This window comes from Rhinoderma darwinii, chromosome 7 (assembly GCF_050947455.1).
Source record: "Rhinoderma darwinii isolate aRhiDar2 chromosome 7, aRhiDar2.hap1, whole genome shotgun sequence".
NCBI lineage: Eukaryota > Metazoa > Chordata > Amphibia > Anura > Rhinodermatidae > Rhinoderma > Rhinoderma darwinii.
The window spans coordinates 96310951-96336016 of NC_134693.1; the positions used below are offsets into that span (position 1 = coordinate 96310951).

Consider the following 25066-nt stretch of genomic DNA (forward strand, 5'->3'; position numbering starts at 1 on the left):
ATGTGCACCAGTGTGCGGTGCGTGGTTTTCACGCACCCATCGACTAATGGGCGCGCAGCTGCGTGATAACGCATCAATTTAGGACATACAGTGAGTTTCACACAGCGGACTCGCTGCATGAAAACTCCTGCATGTGTGAACGGCCCCATTGACATCAATGAGGCCGTGTGCTGTGCGCAATTTCCATGCACAGCACACGGACGAGATTCACGTTCGTGTGAATGGGCCCTTACTGGTAGCGTAAAAACCAGCATAGATGGTGCCCACAAAATGCCCCTTCTAGATGGTGCCACACCACCCCCTCTAGATGGTGCCACACCCCCCCCTCTAGACGGTGCCACACCTCTAGGAGGAGGGATTACGCTCCTAGATGTAGCCCCTGATGTCACTCCATACATGGCACTATCTAGAAGGAGCGTGTACTATGAGAGACAGCATTCCGGGTCTTTGCTCAGCCAGCACTTCCGGCTGAGCAGCGGCACGGCGCGTCATCAACTACTTTTACAGTGGGCCAGGAGGATGTTTCATGAGCTCTGCCTCTGGTCCCACTGCCTGTAAACAGTTGATGACGTGCCGTGCCTCTGCTCAGCCAGAAGTGCTGGCTGAGCAAAGACAAGGACCATCAGAGGAAATAAAAAGTTTAGTCACGTGACCGCAATGTAGAAGTAAGGAAAGCTCCCATATACAGTATAAACACTTTATATTAGAGCAGTAAATTGTAAATGCCACAAGAACTCAAAATACTAAATACAATTTATTCCTGGCCAACCCCTTTAATACGCTCAATCCCTAAACGATTCTAAATTACGTAAAACTGAAATTGGAGCTAATTTTGAAAAATACTGAAAAGAATGCGAACACCACAAACACATTCACAAAGGGCACTTATAGAGAACCATTACCCTATACAAATACATGCGATCGCTGTTCTAGAATTCATTGTAAAATCAGGACAAAAACAGCAAATCTTTAAGCGGCCCTGTTGCTCCATTACAGCCTCTATACCAGGCACATTGCTGCACAGATTGGCAAATTATGATCATCAGACTCAATTTCTGATTGAGCAATGTGCAACAAGACCACTTTTTTTTTTTAACCCATATTTCTTCAAAATGGGGACTACATTAAAACATTTTTCTTGTGCATGCCTTAATTTCTAACTCTCATAGGTCACCAATACAATTACTTTAGGGTTATTTTATCCAAATGGCTGAAAGTGCTGACAGTCTCCTCCAGCGTCACCATACAATCCTGCTGGCGCTGGAGGAGACTGTCAGCAGTATTGGGTGGTCATCCTGGAGGAGACTGTCAGCAGTATTGGGTAGTGATCCTGGAGGAGACTGTCAGCAGGATGGAGGGATAAAGACAATTAGCAGCAGAGGCATGTAAAATGCGCAAAAAAAGTGTGTCAAGTACACGCCGTGTGAACCGGTCAACTGAAAAGTCATTCTTCACTTTCATCATTCTAAGGGTATGTTCACTCGCAGGGTTTTCAGCCGTTTTTTCGGGCCGTAAACGGAAGCAGAATGCCTCCAAACATCTGCCCATTGGTTTAAATGGGAAATACGGCGTTCTGTTCCGACGGGGCGTTTTTTTACACAGTCATTTTCCAAAAACGGCACGTAAAAAGACGCCCGCCAAAAAGAAGTGCATGTCACTTCTTGGGACGTTTTTCGAGCCGTTTTTCATTGACTATAGAAAAACAGATCCAAAAACGAGTTTGATTAAAAAATGGCTGCAAATCAGAAGCGGTTTTCCCTTTGTTTAGTAAGCGTGTGAACATACCCTTAGCCTTTTGGTGTGTCCTATAGCTTCTGCCAGCTGCATTTCAACAATCACACCCAAAATGGCAGCCAGACACTGCTTAGCAATTTGAAGACACCTTTTCCTAGCTTGTAGGAGGGGGGGGGGGGGGGGTTGAGATTCCCTCCCACATTTATGGCAGCTGCGAGTAAGGTTGATTTGCCTTATTCACCTCGCTGTAATTCTAGTAAGTGCTCCCTCTGGTGGCCAACATAGGAAAACATGTCAAATTATTATTTAATTTTTAATACTTTCCACCATGTGGGGAAAAAAATAAAAATAATTAAAAAAATTAAAAGAGGAGACTGAGGAGGATAGACAATTTTGAGCGGAGTTTGCTGCTCACAGAGCATGCAGTTAGTGGGTTAGAACTGGAGGGTGAAGACATGGGTGAGCAGGATCAGGTAAGTAGCTGGGTTAATGTAGTTAGGGGCAGTAGAAAGGGGTCAAAGACAAGGAAGGCCGATCCGGTTTCTGGCATTCCAAGCAAAATTGCCAGGTTGGGTGATGATGCGAGGGTGTCAGTCTCAGAAAAGGCAGCCCTAGTGGATACTGATCTCCCTAACAGCCGGGAGAACAGCCCAGCTAGTAGTCGGCGGGATGGTAATGCAGGCAAGCCAAGACAATTGATAGTTGTAGGGGATTCTATAATCAGGAAGACGGATAGAATAATTTGTCGCCAAGACCACCTCAACCGAATGGTTTGCTGTCTCCCTGGTGCCAGGGTTCGGCATGTGGTGGAACGGGTGGACAAATTGCTGGGAGGGGCTGGTGATGATCCAGCTGTCGTGGTCCATGTCGGTACCAACGACAGAATAAATGGTAGGTGGAGGAGCCTTAAGAATAATTTTAAAGAACTAGGCTACAAGCTGAAGGGAAGGACCTCCAAGGTTGTATTCTCAGGAATACTGCCTGTGCCATGCGCATCACAGGAAAGACAGCGGGAGCTTAGGGAGTTAAATGCATGGCTGAAGTCTTGGTGTAGAGGAGAAGGATTTGGGTTCCTAGAGCACTGGGCTGACTTTTCATTGGGGTACAAACTGTATTCTGCAGATGATTTGCACCTAAATGGAAGGGGGTCCGCTGTGCTGGGGGAGAGAATTCTAGCTGGGGTGGCGGAGTATTTAAACTAGGGCTGAGGAGGGAGGTCAATGTAGAAAAAAAAGGGGTAGCCAGGTTAGAGAGGGGTCAGACTATATTGGTGGGGGGAGAAACAGAATGTGGGGAGAGGACTAGACAACAAGATAAGGAGATCCTTTCGTTACAAAACATCAGTGTAAATAAAAAGGACCGATTAATGTCAAATCACATTTCTGATAATAAAAGTGAACAACTGACAGGCAAGTTAAAGTGTATGTTCACAAATGCCAGAAGTCTAGCAAGCAAAATGGGGGAGCTGGAGGCCTTGATACTGGAAGAAAATATAGATATAGTTGGTGTTGCTGAAACATGGCTGGACTCTTCACATGACTGGGCTGTAAATCTACAGGGTTTTACACTTTTTCGTAAAGACAGGACAAATAGGAAAGGTGGTGGTGTATGTCTGTATGTATGTGAGAAGTGATATGAAGGCGAGTGTGAAAGAGACAATAGTGGGTGAAGACTGTGAGGAGGTTGAAACCTTGTGGGTGGAACTAGAAAGGGAGGTAAACACTGAAAAAATTACTTTTGGTGTAATCTATAGACCCCCCAATATAACTGAGGAGATGGAAGGTCAGATATATAAACAGATGGAGCGGGCTGCACAGGCGGGTACTGTAGTGATAATGGGAGATTTTAATTTCCGGGATATTAATTGGTGTCATGGTTCGGCTTCAACTGCAAAGGGGAGACATTTCCTCAACCTGTTGCAGGAAAATTTTATGGGCCAGTTTGTGGAAGACCCGACTAGAGGTGAAGCTCTGTTGGATCTGGTCATTTCTAATAATGCAGATCTTGTTGGGAATGTCAATGTTCGTGAAAACCTCGGTAACAGTGATCATAATATAGTTACATTTTACCTATACTGTAAAAAACAAACGCAGGCTGGGAGGGCAAAAACATTTAATTTTAAGAAAGCCAATTTCCCCAGGATGAGGGCTGCAATTCAGGATATAGACTGGGAAGAACTAATGTCAAATAATGGAACAAATGATAAATGGGAGATTTTCAAATCTACTTTGAGTTATTATAGTGCAAAATTTATTCCTACAGGTAATAAGTATAAACGACTCAAATTAAACCCCACATGGCTTACACCTTCTGTGAAAGGGGCAATACATGACAAAAAAAGGGCATTTAAAAAATACAAATCTGAGGGTACAGCTGTAGCCTTTGTAAAATATAAGGAGCTTAATAAAATCTGTAAAAATGTAATAAAATTAGCAAAAATACAAAATGAAAGGCAGGTGGCCAAGGATAGTAAAACAAATCCTAAAAAATTCTTCAAGCATATAAATGCAAAAAAGCCAAGGTCTGAACATGTAGGACCCCTAGATAATGGTAATGGGGAGTTGATCACAGGGGATCAAGAGAAGGCAGAGTTACTAAATGGGTTCTTTAGCTCTGTATATACAACTGAAGAAAGAGCAGCTGATGTAGTCGGTGCCAGTGCTGTTAATATATCAGTTGATATACTGAATTGGATGAATGTAGATATGGTCCAAGCTAAATTAAATAAAATAAATGTGCACAAGGCTCCGGGACCAGATGGGTTACACCCTAGAATTCTTAAAGAGCTTAGTTCAGTTATTTCTGTCCCCCTTTTCATAATATTCAGAGAATCTCTAGTGACTGGTATAGTGCCTAGGGACTGGCGCAGGGCAAATGTGGTGCCTATTTTCAAAAAGGGCTCTAGGTCTTCCCCGGGTAATTATAGACCAGTAAGCTTAACATCAATTGTGGGGAAAATGTTTGAGGGGCTATTGAGGGACTATATACAGGATTATGTGACAATAAATAGCATTATAAGTGACAGCCAGCACGGTTTTACTAAGGACAGAAGTTGTCAAACTAACCTAATCTGTTTTTATGAAGAGGTGAGCAGAAGTCTAGACAGAGGGGCCGCTGTGGATTTAGTGTTTTTGGACTTTGCAAAGGCATTTGACACTGTCCCCCATAGACGCCTAATGGGTAAATTAAGGACTATAGGTTTAGAAAATATAGTTTGTAATTGGATTGAGAATTGGCTCAAGGACCGTATCCAGAGGGTTGTGGTCAATGATTCCTTCTCTGAATGGTCCCCGGTTATAAGTGGTGTACCCCAGGGTTCAGTGCTGGGACCACTATTATTCAACTTATTTATTAATGATATAGAGGAAGGGATTAATAGCACTATTTCTATTTTTGCAGATGACACCAAGCTATGTAATATAGTTCAGACTATGGAAGATGTTCATGAATTACAGGCAGATTTAAACAAACTAAGTGTTTGGGCGTCCACTTGGCAAATGAAGTTTAATGTAGATAAATGTAAAGTTATGCATCTTGGTACCAACAACCTGCATGCATCATATGTCCTAGGGGGCGCTACACTGGCGGATTCACTTGTTGAGAAGGATCTGGGTGTACTTGTAAATCATAAACTCAATAACAGCATGCAGTGTCAATCAGCTGCTTCAAAGGCCAGCAAGATATTGTCGTGTATTAAAAGAGGCATGGACTCGCGGGACAGAGATGTAATATTGCCACTTTACAAAGCATTAGTGAGGCCTCATCTAGAATATGCAGTTCAGTTCTGGGCTCCAGTTCATAGAAAGGATGCCCTGGAGTTGGAAAAAATACAAAGAAGAGCAACGAAGCTAATAAGGGGCATGGAGAATTTAAGTTATGAGGAAAGATTGAAAGAATTAAACCTATTTAGCCTTGAAAAAAGAAGACTAAGGGGGGACATGATTAACTTATATAAATATATTAATGGCACATACAAAAAATATGGTGAAATCCTGTTCCTTGTAAAACCCCCTCAAAAAACAAGGGGGCACTCCCTCCGTCTGGAGAAAAAAAGGTTCAAGCTGCAGAGGCGACAAGGCTTCTTTACAGTGAGAACTGTGAATTTATGGAATAGCCTACCGCAGGAGCTGGTCACAGCAGGGACAGTAGATGGCTTTAAAAAAGGGTTAGATAATTTCCTAGAACAAAAAAATATTAGCTCCTATGTGTAGAAATTTTTCCTTCCCTTTTCCCTTCCCTTGGTTGAACTTGATGGACATGTGTCTTTTTTCAGCCGTACTAACTATGTAACTATGTAACTATGAAATAAGTAACTTACTTAAAAAAAAAAAAAAAAAAAAAAAAAAAAAAGTTTCATTCGCGACACATTCAACTTGACGGTAAATCCTGATATACATGTGGCATTTTCTTTATTTTGCTTATGTTGTATGGATTCTGCACCCAGAACCAAAACAAAAAAAACACAATGAAATGCCAGTGAACGAGGTTTAACAAAACCCCATTCACATGCTGGGGAGAAAAATCACTGCCGAGGTCATGCTGTGGGTTTTCAAGTCTGCTGCGGATTTCTTCCAGAGCCAAATACAGACTTTTTGTCCTGAAATTCACAGCAAAACCTAAATGCAAAGCGGTCGCGGACTTTAGAACATGTTCCCACACGGCAGAATTGGTCTAAAGTTGTGTGTAACCAACTAAAAATATATGGATTGATAAGGATAAAAAAAAATTATTATATATACAATTTTTTTAGACCCCTTTCTCATTTTTAGAACATTGCATTGATTACATTCTTAAATATCAGCCAATTGTATTTTACATTGTTCATAATGTAAATCGATCGTGCCCACCTTTACATTATCCACTATATACTCACTATTTCTAGCCATGTAATCTAGGATCAATAGTATTTTACAGCTCTAAAGATAACCTTAATGCTTGACAGTCTGTGACAATCTCATCTCTACGGTGACTGCCAAATTACCCCCAATATCTGCCATCCAGAAAAACATGGATTTCAACAGATGCTATTGCTTTCTGCAAAATAAATAAAAGCAGAAAAGGCCCTTTATGTATCCCAGTCAGAATGTATAGAAAGCTGCTAAACGCATTATCCGAGGACAGGGGCGGAACCCCTAAAGAAAAGTAGACGAGCAGGTCCGCATATACTGAAATCTATATATGCACAAAGGCTTACGTTATCCCCTAACAAAAAAAAACAGAACATTTATTTATTGCATATGTTTAGCCCACATGCAACCTTTACGCCTCATGTACAACACCGTGTGCGCCGGCCGCGTCCCGTCAGTGATCAGAGGAAAGATAGAACATGTTCTATCTTTCCTCGCATTGGAGACTCGTCATTTTTCACAGACCCGATTCACTCGCTAAAGTGAACGGGTCCGTGAAGACTATCGGGTGCCACTCGGATGCCGTCAAAAACGGCCTGAGTGGCACAACGGTCGTGTGCATGAAGCGTAAGATGCTGTTAAGTCCTGTTCACATTTACATTGGAGGCTTCATAAGGGCCTTCGTCGCAGATAGTTTCAGATTACCTTTCCGGAAAAACCATGGACACCCCAAACGAAAAGCCGACAGAACCCATTAAAGCCAATGGGTTCAGTCAGCTGCGGGTGGCGACCGTGCCACAAAGGAACTATTGCTTCCGGTATTTCCTTGTACTGCTCCTCTGACTGAGAAGTACAATGGAACACACCGGTGCAGATGTGAAAAGACCCTAGCAATAGATTTTACATACCGTACATATAAAAATATCTAAAACAAAAAAAAAAAAAAAGGGCATGGGACGAAAGATAGACTGGGGTTGGGTTTTGGTGAATTCTCAAACAACCATACACCTATAGAAAATTACACTAAAGTGCCTGCAAATTAGGTTAGGCTCCGTTCGAGACGTGCAGCGCTATTTTGTCCAGCAAAGAACCAAAATATTCATCATGTGACGGACCCAACACTTCCGACCCTTGGACTCTCTGTGCCACCATACAGTGTCCTGTAGCCCTAAAAATATAGAACAGTAGACTTTTCATTTAACAAATAAATTCTAGAAAAATGTCATTTATACGGCAGCCTCAAAATGGAAACGGCATGGTAGAACTGCGGTCTAGCCGCTTTTCTGTTAATCATCAATGTAATGTAACAAGCAGATTACACAGCAATGTTATACTACAGATTAGTGTAACATTTGGACTCTAATAGCGGTGTGTCCAGCTCATCCTGCCTCAGTGGGGTTGAGGTCACCCGGAGTCCATTAAGAAATCGAGTGAACTCTGCTAGTTACGTGCGGGGGCCCGAAGAGGGTTGTTGATTCCACATCCCAAAACTCAGGCGCATATAAACGAGGAGCCAAAACTCCTCTGGTTATATGTGCAAAATGCGGTCAAAACACAATATTTCATGCAGGACAGCAGTATGACGCTTCACATTATTAAAGGTTGTTTGCCAAGGTACACAATAATTCATTAATACGACCGTAAAAAAACCCTCTATAGTAGAGATAGGGCAAATATATGAGTACCCACAGCTGAGCTGCCGGGGTATATAGGATGTGTGTATATCGATCTATATCTATCACACAGCTGGATCTCTAACTTTTTTTTAACGCCATATCTCTTTAACGACCCACACCAGTTACAAAAAAATCTCATGAAAGTTGAACATGCTTTCTTACGGACTGAGACGTTCACTACGTCCATAACAGACATTCAAACTTCTGGCGCTGAATGCGCCTGCGATTTACCCCTGCATCCTCAGCACATTGGGATTTGGAGAGCAAGGTCCCGGAAGACCGAAACGTCCCTTATATTTGTTGCTTTACTCATACGAATTTGACCTGTATAAAATCATAGTCTACTTGTGAATTAGATAAACCACTTTACGCATGAATTTCCTGAAGAGAGTGCCGCAATTATCCAATACTATGTCCATATCTGTCAAGACCCAACTTGTACATCAAGATGGATCCTAAATTAACTGAGGAAGCGCCGGTTCCATTGCATGACAAACACAATTGGCGCCCGACGGAACGCACTGACTTTAACCCCTTAATGACCAGCCTATTTTAGACCTTAATTACCAAGCTATTTTTTACGTTTTTCCATCGTCGCATTCCAAGAGCTATACCTTTTTTTATTTTTGCGTCGACATAGCTTGATAAGGTCTTGATTTTAGCGGGACAAGTTGTAATTTTTAATAGCACCATTTTGGGGTACAAAGAATTTATTGATTAACGTAACTTTTTTTGGGGGGGGGGATAAAAAAACAGCAATTTCGCTACTTTTTTGCGTCCTAAATTTACGCCGTTTACTGTGGGGTATAAATAATAACTTTATTCAGCGGGTTGTTTCGATTGCAAAAATACCAAATTTATATAGATTTTGTATGTTTTACTACTTTTACACAGTAAAAACACTTTTTTCAAAATTATTTTTTTTTTACTCCATATTTGAAGAGCTGTAACCTTTTTTATTTTTTCGCCGATCCAGTTGTATGAGGGTTTTTTTTTTTTGCGGGACGACTTGTAGTTTTTATTGGTACCATTTTAGAGTAGATGCAACTTTTTGATTACTTTTTATCACTTTTATTTAAGGCAGGATTCAAAGAAAACAGCATTTTTTGCATTGTTTTTTTATTTTATTTTTTACGACGTTCACCGTGCGTGTTAAATAATGTAAGAACTTTATAGTTGGTGTCGTTACGGACACGGCGATACCAAATATGTAACTTTTTTTTACTTTATTTTGGTTTTTTTTTAATAATAAAGAATTTTGTAAGGGGAAAAAGTGGGTTTTTCTTTTTTTTTACTTTTTATTAAACCTGGTTTATTACTCTTTTACTAGTCCCACTAGGGGACTTCACTATGCAATGATCCGATCACATTTATAATACACTGCAATACTTCTGTAAAACGGACAGGCATCTGTTAGGCCATGCCTATGGCATGACCTAGCAGGCATTCACTACAGGCAGACCTGGGGGCCTTTATTAGGCCCCCAGCTGCCATAGAAGACACAGACACGGCGATCTTATTGCCGGGTGTCGGTGGGATGAGAGGGAGCTCCCTCCCTCTCTCCAAAACTACTCAGATGCAGTGCTCGCTATTGAGTGCCACATCTGAGGGGTTAAACGGGTGAGATCGATAGGGATATGGATCTCACCCGTTAGAGCAGGGATGCAGATTTAACGGCTCCCTGCTCGGTTTATTTATTCCGATGCAGCGCCGTAAAAAGGCCTATGCATCGGAATAAAGCCTGTTAGTGGCCGCCGTAAAAACACTATGGGGCTGTAATTAACAAGGTTAATGAGGTTTGTGGTACTACCGGAATCAAAAGCGCAGCCTGCTGAGCTATAGTTTCTGGTATTATAGGCCAGATCTGTGACGGAGGCCCCTAAACGCACACGTGAAGAGGCCCTAAAAATAATATATGATTGTAGACTTTTAGGTATATGGCCATATTCACATTTGCATTGTATACTCTGTTAGGGACATGCGTCACAGGTCCGCCACAAAGTACTGGAAACAATAGCACAGCAAGCACTATTGTTCCCGGTAATACGACAGACACCATTAACATCAATGGGTTCCGTTGGACGCCGATGGGGTCTGTCATACAACAGAACCGGAGTTTCTGGTATTTTCGTTGTTCTGCTCCTCTGACTGAGCAAAGCAACTGAAACACTGATGCAGATATGAACAGGCTCTTAGCTGGATTTTCATCATTGGTGTAGCACACAAAGTGGCAAACCTGCAGAAATTACTTTTTGTAAATGTAAACAGCCCCCAAATTAACATCTCAAAAGTAAAAGCCTGTCGACATGAAAGACCTGCAGCGCTGAACCTAAAACTTCCAAACCTATGAGACAATTAAAGGAAGACAAAAATCACATTATAGAGCACCAGCAATACGGTCTGCGCAGTAACCATTGATGTAACATTCTCCTACACCAGAAAAGAGACCCCCTAAAAACACTGAATGGTCTGATATTACATTTATAATGAATTGAAGTGAGGTCTACACAGGGATTTTCGTTTCACAATGGGAAATGATGTCACATATTAAAGACAGAAGTCTAGCAAGCAAAATGGGAAAGCTTGAGGCCTTGGTACTTTTGGAACAGAGATATAGTTGGTGTTGCTGAAACATGGCTGGGCTCTTCACATGACTGGGCTGTAAATCTACAGGGTTTTACACGGTTTCAAAAAGACAGGACAAATAGGAAATTCGATGGTGTATATCTGTATGTGAGAAGTGATATGAAGGCGAGTGTGAAAGAGGCAAAAGTGGGTGAAGATTGAGAGGAGGTTGAAACCTTGTGGGTGTAACTAGAAAGGGAGGTAAACACTAAAAATATGAATGGGGGGAGGAAACCTCCAGCTCACCAGTCCAACGCCCGACACCTCTGCCTCGCTCGGATCTCCGCAACGGTCCACGGCAAACAATAGTAGAATGAAGAAAGTTGATCCAGCGCTGCAGGTATGTGGTTTAAAAAGGAACGTATTCCCAATTTTATTGTATCAAAAAAGCTTTAAAATTCGATATCAGGTGCATTTGGGCATCAAGGCAGTAATAAGTGGGTATTTAGCGCCTACGCACTTCTAGCACGGCAAGTGCTCTTAGTCATGGCATCCATTCACTCCATCGGTGTTTGCAGGTAAGTCGATGTAGCTACTTACCTGCAAACGCTGATGCTGCTGCAGAATCAACTGTAGCCTCTGGTGCCGATGTGTCCTCGCTCGTCCGACACGATGCAGGACCTGGGGCAGGAAGTGAGTGACGTCACAGCGTGATCTCTCGAGAACACGCTGTGTCCTTGCACTGCCAGAAGCTGGGCGTTCTGAAGAGAAGTGGATGATACTTCTATACACAACGCCCAGCTAGTAAAAGAAGTAAAAACGCCCCGATGTAACGAACATAATACACGCCGTGTTTTATTTTTACTTTAAACACGCCCAGTTGTACTTTAGAAAGCCTCATTTACATAAATATAAAAACGGTCATAACTTGGCCAAAAATGCTCGTTTTTAAAAAATAAAAAAAACGTTACTCTCATCTCCATTGCAGCGCCGATCTGCTGCAATAGGAGATAGGGGTTGCACAATCTGGTGACAGAGCCTCTTTAAGGACTACAGGTTTAGAAAGTCTAGTTTGTAATTGGATTGAGAATTGGCTCAAGGACCATATCCAGAGAGTTGTGGTCAATGATTCCTACTCTGAATGGTTGCCGGTTATACGTGGTGTACCCCAGGGTTCAGTGCTGGGACCACTATTATTCAACTTATTTATTAATGATATAGATGATGGGATTAATAGCACTATTTCTATTTTTACAGATGACACCAAGCTATGTAGTATTGTTCAGTCTATGGAAGATGTTCATAAATTGCAAGCGGATATGGACACAATTAGGGTATGTGCACACACAATCAAAAACGTCTGAAGATACAGAGCTGTTTTCAAGGGGAAACCGCTTCTGATTTTCAGAGGTTTTTTTCATCAAAGTCGCGTTTTTCACAGCCGTTTTTGGAGCTGTTTTTATATAGAGTCTATGAAAACCGGCTCCACAAACGTCTCAAGAAGTGACATGCACTTCTTTTTCGCAGCTTTTTTTTTACACGGCCGTTCTGAAAAACGGCCGCCTAAAAAAACGCCCCGTCGGAATAGAATGCCGTTTTTCCTATTGAAATCAATAGGCAGATTTTTGGAGGCGTTCGGTTTCTGATTTTTCAGCAGTATTTCAGGACGTTTACGGCCCGAAATACGGCTGAAAACACTCCGTGTAAACATACCCTAAGTGTTTGGGCATCCACTCGGCAAATGAAGTTTAATGTAGATAAATGTAAAGTTATGCATCTGGATACCAACAACTTGCATGCATCATATGTCCTAGGGGGAGCTACACTGGGGGAGTCACTTGTTGAGAAGGATCTGGGTGTACTTGTAAATCATAACCTAAATAACAGCATTCAGTGTCAATCAGCTGCTTCAAAGGCCATCAGGATATTGTCGTGTATTAAAAGAGGCATGGACTCTCGGGACAGGGATGTAATATTACCACTTTATAAAGCATTCGTGCGGCCTCATCTAGAATATGCAGTTCAGTTCTGGGCTCCAGTTCATAGAAAAGATGCCCTGGAGTTGAAAAAAAATACAAAGAAGAGCAACGAAACTAATAAGGGGCATGGAGGATCTAAGTTATGAGGAAAGATTAAAAGAATTAAACCTATTTAGTCTTGAAAAAAGACGACTAAGGGGGGACATGATTAACTTATATAAGTATATTAATGGCACATACAAAAAATATAGTGAAATCCTGTTCCATGTAAAACCCCCTCAAAAAACAAGGGGGCACTCCCTCCGTCTGGAGAAAAAAAAGGTTCAAGCTGCAGAGGCGACAAGGCTTCTTTACTGTGAGAACTGTGAATCTATGGAATAGTCACCGCAGGAGCTGGTCACAGCAGGGACAGTAGATGGCTTTAAAAAAGGCTTAGATAATTTCCTAAAACAAAAAAATATTCGCTCCTATGTGTAGAAATTTTTACCTTCCCTTTTCCCATTTCTTGGTTGAACTTGATGGACATGTGTCTTTTCAACCGTACTAACTATGTAAAGCACCTTTAGAAACGTAAATGGACGCAAGGATAACTTGGATGTCGCCTAGAAAAAAATAAAAATGAGATACTGTTTTGCAGTACGTCATGGTTTTTATTGCAACATTGCCGCTTTGGTTCAATTACAAAACTCATGGCAAAAAAGATCTCTAAGGCTATCTAAGGCTATCATTTCACATCTACATTCGTATTTATGTTATTCTGTTAGGTCATAAAAACAGAAAAACGAAAATCGTTCAGAGAGAGTTAGAGTGCGAAATATATCCTATGGTGCTTAAACTTCTGTTCTAATGAACCGCCGGAGGTTTCGATGTTGCAGCTGTAAGGGCACAAAAAAGAATCCGTATTACGCTCGTGTAAAAGTGGCCTGAGGCTACGTTAACGCGTAGCAGATTTTACGCCCGGACTTGTGGAACAAATCTCATTCGCATGCAGCTGAAATTTTCCACACAGAAATTGACCTGCGGTGTGGATTTCAATATCTTCTGCGGAAAGCGCACAGATATGTTGCGGATTCTACCCAATTCAAAAGGGAAAGAAGAAATACGCAAGCAAATTCAAGTACTGCAGATATTGTAAGTCTGTAAATCCGGATAGTTCAATAAAAGTTTACAATATATATAAAAAAATACAACACTATTCACCTTCCCAGGCGCTCCCGTGGTAACAGGTCATCACTGAAGTCTGGGCGTACAGAGACCATTGGGAAGCGGTCACGAGAGCGCCAGAGGAGAGGAGGATAGTAGGTTTTTTTCTTTTTATGGATACTCTGCTGTTCACTGCAGGGAAATCTGCATGATTTGGCGTGGATTTGTCAGTGGAAATTTTCAGCCGGCTGCTTGTGATTTTGCTGCAGAAAAGCCCAAGACACACCAGCTTCTGTCCAGCTCCTGTCATCAGCACATAAAGGGTCAGTTCACACGTTGCGTAAATACTGCAGAAAATCAGCAAACACTAACAGCAAAGTGGAGGAGATAGAACAAATCTCATCCACACGCCGCGAACATAAATGGAAAAACAACTCATAAATGGACATGCGGTGCAGAATTTTATTCAAATAGAAGTTGTTGCGTTTTTTTTTTTGTGGCGGATTCGCAGCGATTCCGCCGCAGAAAACGCAACTCTGAAAGAAAATAAAAATCTTATACTTACGCAGAAGTCCGTTTCTTCTTCCAGGCCGTTCTCCTGGGATGACGTTTTATCCCATGTGACCGCTGCAGCCAATCACAGGCAGTAGTGGTCTCCTGGGATGAAACGACATCAAGAGTTAGAAGAAGCAGCTCAGCAATCCTGTTACAACACAATACATTCAGGCAATTTTAAAAGTAAACATTAAGACAATGAAGGTCTGGATATATTGATCCCTGTACCCACATCGTAAATAACCAGCAAATGTGCAAGGAGCAACTGTGGAACAAGCACCTGGCACCTGGTTTAACACTAGCCACTCCAAGGTTTGAAAGAAAAAAAAAAAAAAAGGAGACAGACATATAAAGAACATATGGTCACAAAGAAGATTAGAAACCAGCGGTCTACATCTGTATGATCCCTGATCAGTTGTGTAAGCCATATGAAATAACCAAAGAGAAAATGTCAAAAAGAAAATGTCTGACGGGTCACAGTGACTGGTAAAAGACACGAAGAATGGTTCTGTTATACCACAAAATACACCCGTGTTAGTGTCAAGAGGATGCCACGAGAACAGCAAGGCCACGTTCAAGATATATTTGCATGCAAGGAGCAAAGTGTCAAGGAAAGCGCATAACACAACATTGCGAGAGCTCTACAAGAACGAACAATAATTCTGCCAATAACAGTCTACCCAGAACCTGCAAAATGCCTCACGGTATCTGATCAGCTGCAACGAAAGTTACCATTCATTTCTATCATAGATCACAAAACCAACCATCATCTGGGATCTTAAAGGGAAGCTCCACTTATCACACTCATTAGCTGGAGATGGTGGGACGGAGCTCTATTAACCCCTACCCGCACGAGTCAGTAACTATAAGTAGTTGCGGGAGGTTACTTCCCGCGCGAGGACGTATATAGTTACTGAGTTGTTTCCGATGAACATGGTCGGCGACAGTGTGCACCAGGAAGTCAGCTGTCGCTGACAGCTGACACTCCACTCTTGCCGGCCAGCGGTTCATTTCCGCTGATTTAGGCGAATTAACCCCTTAAATGTCTGCCATGGACGGAAGCCCATCAGGACTAACCTCCGGCTGGTCCTGATAGGCTTCCAGTCAGACAGGAAGTCACTGTCTCGTTCCCGATGCACACGGTCGGCGACAAGGTGTGCATCGGGAACCGGGAGGTTAACTGTCCCCGACAGCTGACTCTCCACTGTTGCCGATCAGTGGCTCATCGCCGCTGATTTCGGCAACTAACACCTTAAATGCGGCGATCGATTGCGATCGCCGCATTTAGGGGGTTTGTAGCACATCGGCAGCCCCCATGCAATTGTGGGGGTTGCTGATGCTTGTGATGGCATCCGGAGGCCAGGCAACGGCCTCCGGGTCTGCCATGTGTGGAAGCCTATGAGGACCAGCCTCTGGCTGGTCCTCGTAGACTTACTGTCAGAATGTATTCTAGCAGCGATCACAGCTGCAGGTAACAAAAAAATGAAGTAAAAAAAAAAGTTTATAAAAAGGTTTTATAAAAGTGTAAAATTACGGTTTTTTTCCTATAAAAAGTTATGCCGCTCAGAATGTGAGGATACAAAACAATTTTTTTTTTTAACAAATAGTCGTTTCGTTGTAAAAGTAGTCAAATATATATAAAAAAAAACAAAACACAATATAAGTTTGGTATTACCGTAATCGTATTGAGACGCAGAATAAAACTAAAAGTTGTCGTTTTTACCGCACAGTGAAAGACGTAAAAACAAAACCCCAAAAACAATGGAGGAATTACAGATTTTTTTCCAATTTCAGGCTGCAAATAATTTTTGTTCAGTTTCCCAGTGCATTATATGGTACTTTAAATGGTGTCAATAGCATCTACAACTCCTTCCGCAAACAATTAGCCCTCAAACCGCTCTATTGACGGAAAAATAAAAAAGTTATGGCTCTTGGAAGCAGGGAGTGAAAAACTAAAATGAAAAAGCAGAAAAGGATCAGTCCTGAAAGGGTTAATTAATTTCTTATAAAAAAAAACTATTTATGAAAACATATGGGGTATTGCCGTACTCAGGAGAAATTGCTTTACAAATGTTGGGTGGCTTTTTCGCTTATCCTTTGTGAAAATTAAAAAATGCAACATTTTCACAGTATATTCCACAAAAAAAAAACAAAAAAAAAAAAACTCTACAAAAAACCTGTGGGGTCAAAATGCTAACTATGACCCTAGAAAAATTCCTTGAGGGGTGTGGTTTCAAAAATGGGGTCACTTTTGGGGGGGTTTCCACTGTTTTGGTCCCTCCAGGGCGTTGCAAACCTAACATGGCACTGAAAATGAATCCAGCAAAATCTGCGCTCCAAGAGGCGCTCCTTCCCTTCTAGGCACTGCTGTGAGTACAAACATCAGTTTATGACCACATATGGGGTATTGCCGTAAATTGGGAGAAATTGCTTTACAAATGTTGGGGTGCTTTTTCTCCTTTATTCCTTGTAATAATTTTAAAAATTCTATGTTTTCACAGAAAAAAAAAAGGGGATATTCATCTTCACAGACTAATTCCACTAAATTCTGCAAAAAACCTGTGGGGTAAAAATGCTAACTATACCCCTAGAAAAACGCCTTGAGTGGTGTAGTTTCCAAAATGGGGTCACTTTTGGGGGTTTCGACAGTTTAGGCACCACAAGACCTCTGTAAACCTGACATGGTGCCTAAATTATATTCCTAAAAAAAGGAGGCCCCAAAATCCACTAGGTGCTCCTTTGCTTCTGAGGCAGGTGTTTCAGTCCATTAGCACACTACGGCCACATGTGGGATATTTCTAAAAAACGCAGAATCAGGGCAATAAATATTGAGTTGCATTTCTCTGGTAAAATCTTCTGTGTTACAGAAAAAAAAATGTATTACAAATGAATTTCAGCAAAAAAAACATTTGTAAATTTCACCTCTACGTTGCCTTAAAGAGGCTCTGTCACCAGATTTTGCAACCCCTATCTGCTATTGCAGCAGATAGGCGCTGCAATGTAGATTACAGTAACGTTTTTATTTTTTTTAAAACAAGCATTTTTGGCCAAGTTATGACCATTTTTGTATTTATGCAAATGAGGCTTGCAAAAGTCCAAGTGGGCGTGTTTAAATTAAAAGTCCAAGTGGGCGTGTATTATGTGCGTACATCGGGGCGTTTTTACTACTTTTACTAGCTGGGCGTTCTGACGAGAAGTATCATCCACTTCTCTTCAGAACGCCCAGCTTCTGGCAGTGCAGACACAGCCGTGTTCTCGAGAGATCACGCTGTGTCGTCACTCACATCTGAAAATAGGGCTACAATACGTCGGCAAACATCTGCCCATTCATCTGAATGGGTTTGCCGACGTACTGTGCAGACAACCTGTCATTTACGCGTCGTCGTTTGACAGCTGTCAAACGACGACGCGTAAAAATACAGCCTCGTCAAAAGAAGTGCAGGACACTTTTCAGACGTAATTTGAGCCGTTCTTCATTGAACTCAACGAAGCACAGCTCAAAATTTACGGCTGTCAGAGAAGCCTCGCAAAATGCGAGGAGGAGCAATTACGGCTGAAACGAGGCAGCTGTTTTCTCCTGAAAACAGTCTGTCATTTCAGACGTAAAAGCCTGCTACCGTGCGCACATACCCTAAAGGGTTAAAATACTCTGACTGCTGTTTTTAATACTTTGAGGGGTGCAGTTTTCAAAATGGGGTGATTTATGGGGACTTTCTAATATAGAAGGCCCTCAAAGCCACTTCAGAACTGAACTGGTCCCTGAAAAAATAGCCGTTTTAAATTTTCTTGAAAATATGAGAAATTGTTGCTAAAGTTCTAAGCCTTGTAATATCCTAGAAAAATAAAATGACGTGAAAAAAACGATGCAAACATAAAAGTAGACATATAGTAAAGGTTAACTAGTAACCATTTTGTGTAGTATGTCTATCTGTTTTACAAGTAGACACATTTCAATTTCGAAAAATGCTAATTTTTGCTAAAATTTGAAGTTCTTCACAAATAAATATTGAATTTATCGACCACATTTTTTCACTAACAAAGTACAACATGTCACGAGAAAATCTCAGAATCCCTTGGATAAGTAAAGGCATTCCAAAGTTATTACCACATAAAGCGACATGTCAGATTTGAAAAAAATCATGTGTGCACAAGGCCAAAACAGGCTGCGTCCTGAAGGGGTTAATGGCGTTGACCACAACAAAGAAACGGACTATCAAAGAGGCAGTCACTGAATCCTTCACACTGGGCTGGCCATACATTTAGTTTGGCGGACAGCTATTTCTCCCGACTTCCCCATACACATGCACGTGTTCTCAGGGAGAAAGTTGCTGCCAGACTATTGGCAGCGGCTTATCTAATAACGAACAAAAGGATTGGGCACATTGAAATTCATATCCCCCCCCCCCCCCCCGACATCTGCCATCGGGGGGAGAGTCGGAACACCACCGTACACACTAGGTGGATGGCCAGTCCAGGTGAAGTTGGCGGGTTCGGCCGACATACATTGAAGGTGTAAGGCCAGCTTAAAGAGGCTGTCACCACATTATAAGTGGCCTATCTTGTACATGATGTGATTGGCGCTGTAATGTAGATTACAGCAGTTTTTTATTTAGAAAAACAATAATTTTTGACTGAGTTATGACCTATATTAGCTTTATGCTAATGAGTTTCTCAATGGACAACTGGGCGTGTTTTACTATATGACCAAGTGGGCGTTGTGGAGAAGTGTATGACGCTGACCAATCAGCGTCATACTTCTCCCCATTCATTTACTCTGCAGATAGCGATATAGCTATATCGCTATCTGCAGCCTCATACACAAACATTACTGCAATGTCGTGACAATGAATATACATTACCTCCAGCCAGGAGGTGATGTCTATTCAGAATCCTGACCACTTCTGTAGCGTCTCTGTGATTTACAGCATAGCAGGCGTAGTGTCGCGAGATTACGTTGTAAACTCATTCACAGCGAGATCTCGCTGTGCTGTGAATCACAGAGACGTGCAGAGAAGTGTCAGGAATCTCAGGATTCTGAATAGACATCACGTCCTGGCTGGAGGTAATGTATATTCATTATCAGGACACTGCAGTAATGTTATAGTGTGTTTATGTGGCTGCACATAGCGATATAGCTATATCGCCATCTGCAGAGTAAATGAATGGGGAGAAGTGTATGACGCTGATTGGTCACTGATTGGTCAGCGTCATACACTTCTCTCCACAACGCCCACTTGGTCATATAGTAAAACACGCCCAGTTGTCCATTGAGAAACTCATTAGCATAAAGCTAATATAGGTCATAACTCCGTCAAAAATGATAGTTTTTCTAAATAAAAAAAACACTGCTGTAATCTACATTACAGCGCCGATCACATCATGTACAATATAGGGCACTTATAATGTGGTGACAGAGCCTCTTTAAGGCTGGCGCGCTATATATATCTATATATAAAATATCCGTTAGTCTACAGCTATTCCTCCAGTTCTGCACAATCCCCAATCAAGAATGTATTCTGATTGGGGAAAGGGGAGTAAGCAGCTTCCAAACACCTCTAGCGGCGGCTCATCTCCAATGAGAACATAAGTATCTGGAATTTTGAAATCCAAATGCCGATCATTCTCTCCCCCCGACAAGTGCCCTCGGGGGAAAGTCAGGAGGCCCCACATACATTAGATGGTCAGCCAATACTGCAGGTTCGGCCACGTTGAGACATAGTGGATTTATACAGCACAATACATGCGAATAGGATTTTCAAAACCCCATTTAGACTCTAATCTCATCTATGTCAGAGGCTTTGTTAGAAGCCACCGTCGCAGATTCCATTGTGTTTTTGACGTACACAGACGAAAAGAATTAGAGTAATTAGTTTCTATCAGCACCATTGGTGTCCGCCGTGCGACAGATCCCACAGCTCCGGTTTTTCGTTGCTCTGCTCCTATGGCCGTTAGGACAACTGAAAGCCCTGATGCAGCCTTATACGTAGTGTATGTTTTCAGAATGCCAATTATGTCACAGATGTTCTCTACAATACAGAGTGGGAAATCCATGGCATATCTGCAACATCTATAAACTTTGCTGCAGAATCACAGGAAGATCCAATGTAAAAAAAATCGTATCTCGCCCTTATATTGCAGCAGTGCTAGCAAGGGGAAGAACAGGTTTCATGAGCAGACTGGGCATGCGGAGGGAAGTGATCAGACGACTGCTCCTCTTTTCTATTTTCCCGCCATGAACAGGAACTCCACATTTTTGAAAAGCCAGCGCCAGGTCAAAAAGGGCAAAATAAGGGGACCGTTTAAGGCTTTATTCACACGTTGCAGACGAGGTCGTTTTGCAAGTAATATAAAGCTACTTTACATACCTGAATGATCCATGGAAGAGTAGCAATAGCATCCACAAATGCATATAAAAGTGATGGATTTCTGTCCAAAGACACTTTTTTGCTGAGGTAATGGAAATGCGGTTACACAAATCATGGCTGACAGAGAAGTGGTGTGAAAGCATTCAGTCAAACTGTGATCTCTAGTAAACGTGTTTCCAGAATTTCACTTTCATTAAAACAGTCACCATGAAAGCCCAAGATTTCAGTCCTGAGTCTGTTCCTAGACATTCATACAAACATACTACCCAAGGCTACATGCACACGTCGCAGAATTTGAAGTAGAAAATCCACATAAAACCTGTAGATTTGGGCCTGATTCAGACTAGCGTATTTCACATCCGTGTGTGGTCAGTTTTTTTTTTTTCACGAAACCACACGGACCTATGAAATTCAATGGGGCTATTCAGACAGGCGTGGTTTTTCACGCAGCGTGTGTCCATTGTGTGAAACTCACTGCATGTCCTATTCTGGTACGTTTTTGCAGATCACGTAGCCCATTGAAGTCAATGGGTGAAAATCACGGACAGCAGACACACGTGATCCGTGTGCTGTCCGTGATTCACTCAACAGTTGCTTAAAAAAAAAAAAAATTATGTGCACCAACAGTAACATCAAAACCCGATGGCACACTGAACTGTAGCGCAGGAAAAACACTGCGTTTTTTGTGGACGCAAAACGGACACATTCGTGTGAATCCAGCCAAACAGAATTTCACATGTAAAATCATTTTTTTTTTTTTAACACTTTTTTTTATGAGCAGATTTTACATTTTCATGTGGAAACAGGTGCAGATTTGAATACGGTTTTTTTCACAAACGCAGTCAGATTAGTTTGTCTCAGAATTGTAAGATAAATTGACATGCTGCAGATTTTAAAACCTGCACTACAGGTCATTTAGTGTGAAAAATTCGACAAAGTCTAGATGAGATTTGAAATTAGGGGTGGTTAATCAAATTTATTTCGCTCTCGAGGCCCCTGACGATTCAGTTTTTTTTTAACAGAATCATTAAAATAGATTCTAGTGGTGCCGTCACGCCGTGCCGCAGGACGACGTAGTTGTATGAGACTTTGTTTTTTTGCGGGACGAGTTGTACTTTATGTACGTACCATTCTTTGGTACAAATACATTATCGTTTAATTTCTATACATTTTTAGGGATTTATCATTTTGATTTTGTAACTGTAATGTACTGGCATAGATTTATATGCCGGTACATTAGCCTGTGTACTGATCGTACACAGGCAGTTGTTAGGGCATACCTCAGTATGCCCTAACAGGAAATCTGTTCAGAGAGCCCTGGGTTCCTTCACTGGACCCTGGGCTGTCTGGCCATACGAGTTGTGGGCTTTGATCGCGTCAGTTATTTTCTGTGACGCGATCAATGTGCAGTCCCCCCTCTTTGAACGCCGCGATCAGCTGTCATCGCGGCGTTCAAAGGGTTAACAGCGGAGAGAAGATGTTTCTCTTCTCTCTCTGTCAGAGCGGGGCCATGGCTGTGTATTACAGCCGTTGCCCCGCTCTCGATCGCACACACAGAGACGGCTGTCACACAGGACGAGTATGCTCGTCCTAATGCGTGAAGTGCTCGCCGCTCAGGACGAGCATACTGGTCCTGTGTCGGCAACCAGTTAAAGACGGATCGCAAATGGATGACAAACGACCATTAAAAACAGACAGACTGGAAATGGATGAAAATTTGGAGACACCAAGCGTGCAAAAACCGGCAGAAAAAAAATGCCAATTAAAAATTGTTCAACTATTGTGTGAATGTTGCCTAAATGACTATAATGCCAGGAGTCCCGCTAACACGTACCATGGTCAGGCCGGGAAAGCGAGAGAGAGTGATATTCTTTTCTGCACTTGACATTTATCGTCTTCTGTGGCAATCTACACCCATAGATGCACTATGTTCCACACATATATCTCCAGTACCAACGTTCTCGCCTGAAAATAGAGTGGGAGTCTGACGGAGCAGTAATTGCCCCCATACGCACAAATCAATGGTGGGAATGAAATTTTTCATAAGGTAAGAATCAAAACTGTTGCACAATTTCCAGCTTCGGCCTGGTAGTCGGTCATATTTTTGTCGGCATTTATAGAAGCATCAAGTGGATACTTCCGTTGGCCACAAATGTTTAAGCTTGTATCACACCATCCAGATAATCTTAAAGGGACTCTGTTACCACGTTTATGCCTCCTTCTTTGAAGTAGTACAGTTCTGATTTCAGCAAGGTCTGTTATATGTGCTAGTGTTGTACTTTTTGTGAAATGGACACTTTATTAGCTCCACCTGCTGAAGATTGACAACTTTCCTTATTACTACGCAGGAGGAGAAAGTTGTCAATCAGCAGCGGGTGGGCAGGGAGAGCCAGCAGGGAGAGCCAGCAGCTCATGAATACCAAGGACTCCTAACTCACAGACAGATGCAAGCACTGCAACAAAAAAGTGTAAATTTCCGAAATAGTACAACACAGCCACATGTAACAGACACAAGCGTGGCAACCACTTTACCTTTAATGGGGTATTCCCATTAAAGACATTTATAGAGTGTATGTATATATATATATATATATATATATATATATATATATATGGGATATACCATAAATGACTGATATATGCGTGCCCCAGAGTAGTCTAGAGAACGGTGGTCACTGCAAGGCAAGCGGGGCTCGTCTGTTTCTGTAACTCCCATAAAAATGAATAGATCAAGCCACGCACATCCGTAGCCACCTCTATCGATTTTGCACCTGGATGCAGACGGAAAGGTGTCAAGGTGACCCCCATTCTGGAGATCGATTAGACAGTTATGGCATATCCCATGGATATGCCAGTACGCTCTCCGCTTTAAGGTGCCTTTACGATGTTTTAAACCTCCAATTAACGATTGGTAGTTTGAAAAATTGTTGCCAAAGACCCTTTTGACAATTCCATCAATACCATCCTATCTGCCAATAGAGAGTTCACTTTTACAGACCTTGCCACGGACTACCCTGATTTTTACAGCATAGTTGAGCTTTCCCGACATTCAACGGCACTAGTCGATTGTTATCCAGATTCACGTGGGACCTTGGGCGACACAGACTTAGTGGGCCCCTTTGCAGAGAAACTCACAGTGGTAGTAAAGTGCCACACAGCCTTCCCCTCCCAGGTAGAGCCACACAGCCCCCCCTCACAGGTAGAGCCACAAAGCCCCCCCCCTCGCAGGTAGAGCCACACAGCCCCCCCCCCACCATCCCAAGAAGTGCCACACAGCCTTTGGGGCTCCAACTAGGAGTGGAACTCCCAACCAGAGCATTGCCAACCTCTGGCTGGGGATTCCGCTTCAGGAGGAGCCCCTGACGTCACTGTCCATATATGAACAGTGATATCAGGGGCAACCCCAGAGCCATAGTCCCAGGCGGAGCACTACAAGCAGCACTCTGCCTGGGACACTGATCTGCTCCTGACATCACTGTCCAACTCTGCTACGGACATCACTATCCATATATGAAGTCCCGGGCACAGTGCTAGTAAAGGCTTTGCACCAGGTTCTGTCTCTGGGGAAGCCCCTGACATCACTGTTCATATATGGATAGTGATGTCAGGGGCAATCCCAGAACCAAAGTCCCGGGCAGACTGCTACTAGCACTTTGCCTGGGACTCACCCTCTCCTCTAGGCATCACGGTCCATAAATGGACAGTGATGTCAGGGGCAACCCCAGAGCTGGAATCCCCGGGCAGAACGCTACTAGCACTCTGCATGGGAGTCTGTAGCTGTGTAAATGGCAGAGCGGGGAGATACCTCCCTGCTCTGCCATAGTGTTCAATAATATCTGCATCCTAAAGACGCAGATTCTATTGAAGGTGGCGTCGCGGCTGCTAGTGGGGCCACTAGGCATGGGGGGGCCGTGACGGCGTGCGGCACAGGCCCACTCATGCCGCAGGCCCTGTAGCAGCTGCTACAGCAGTAGTTACGCCGCCTCCTAGACAGGGACTCCTTCTAGAAGCAGAATCCCTGGCAAGAGCTTCCACTTCTGGAGTAGCCATGACGGCAGCGTCAGAAACCGGCGGCCGAGTGGGCCCCCCGAAGGGCAGTGGGCCACGGCACTTGCTCGGATTCGCCAGGTGCGGGCACCGGCCCCGATTGTTATTATCGCTCAGCAACTAGCAAATTGTGACGATAACTGACAAGTGTAAAA

General features: G+C 42.7%; 1 protein-coding gene across 5 annotated transcripts in view; it reads right to left on the reverse strand.

Annotated features, from left to right (window-relative positions):
* Positions 1-25066, reverse strand: part of TNRC6B (trinucleotide repeat containing adaptor 6B) — a 175582-nt gene that overhangs the window by 76431 nt on the left and 74085 nt on the right. The window lies entirely within an intron of this gene.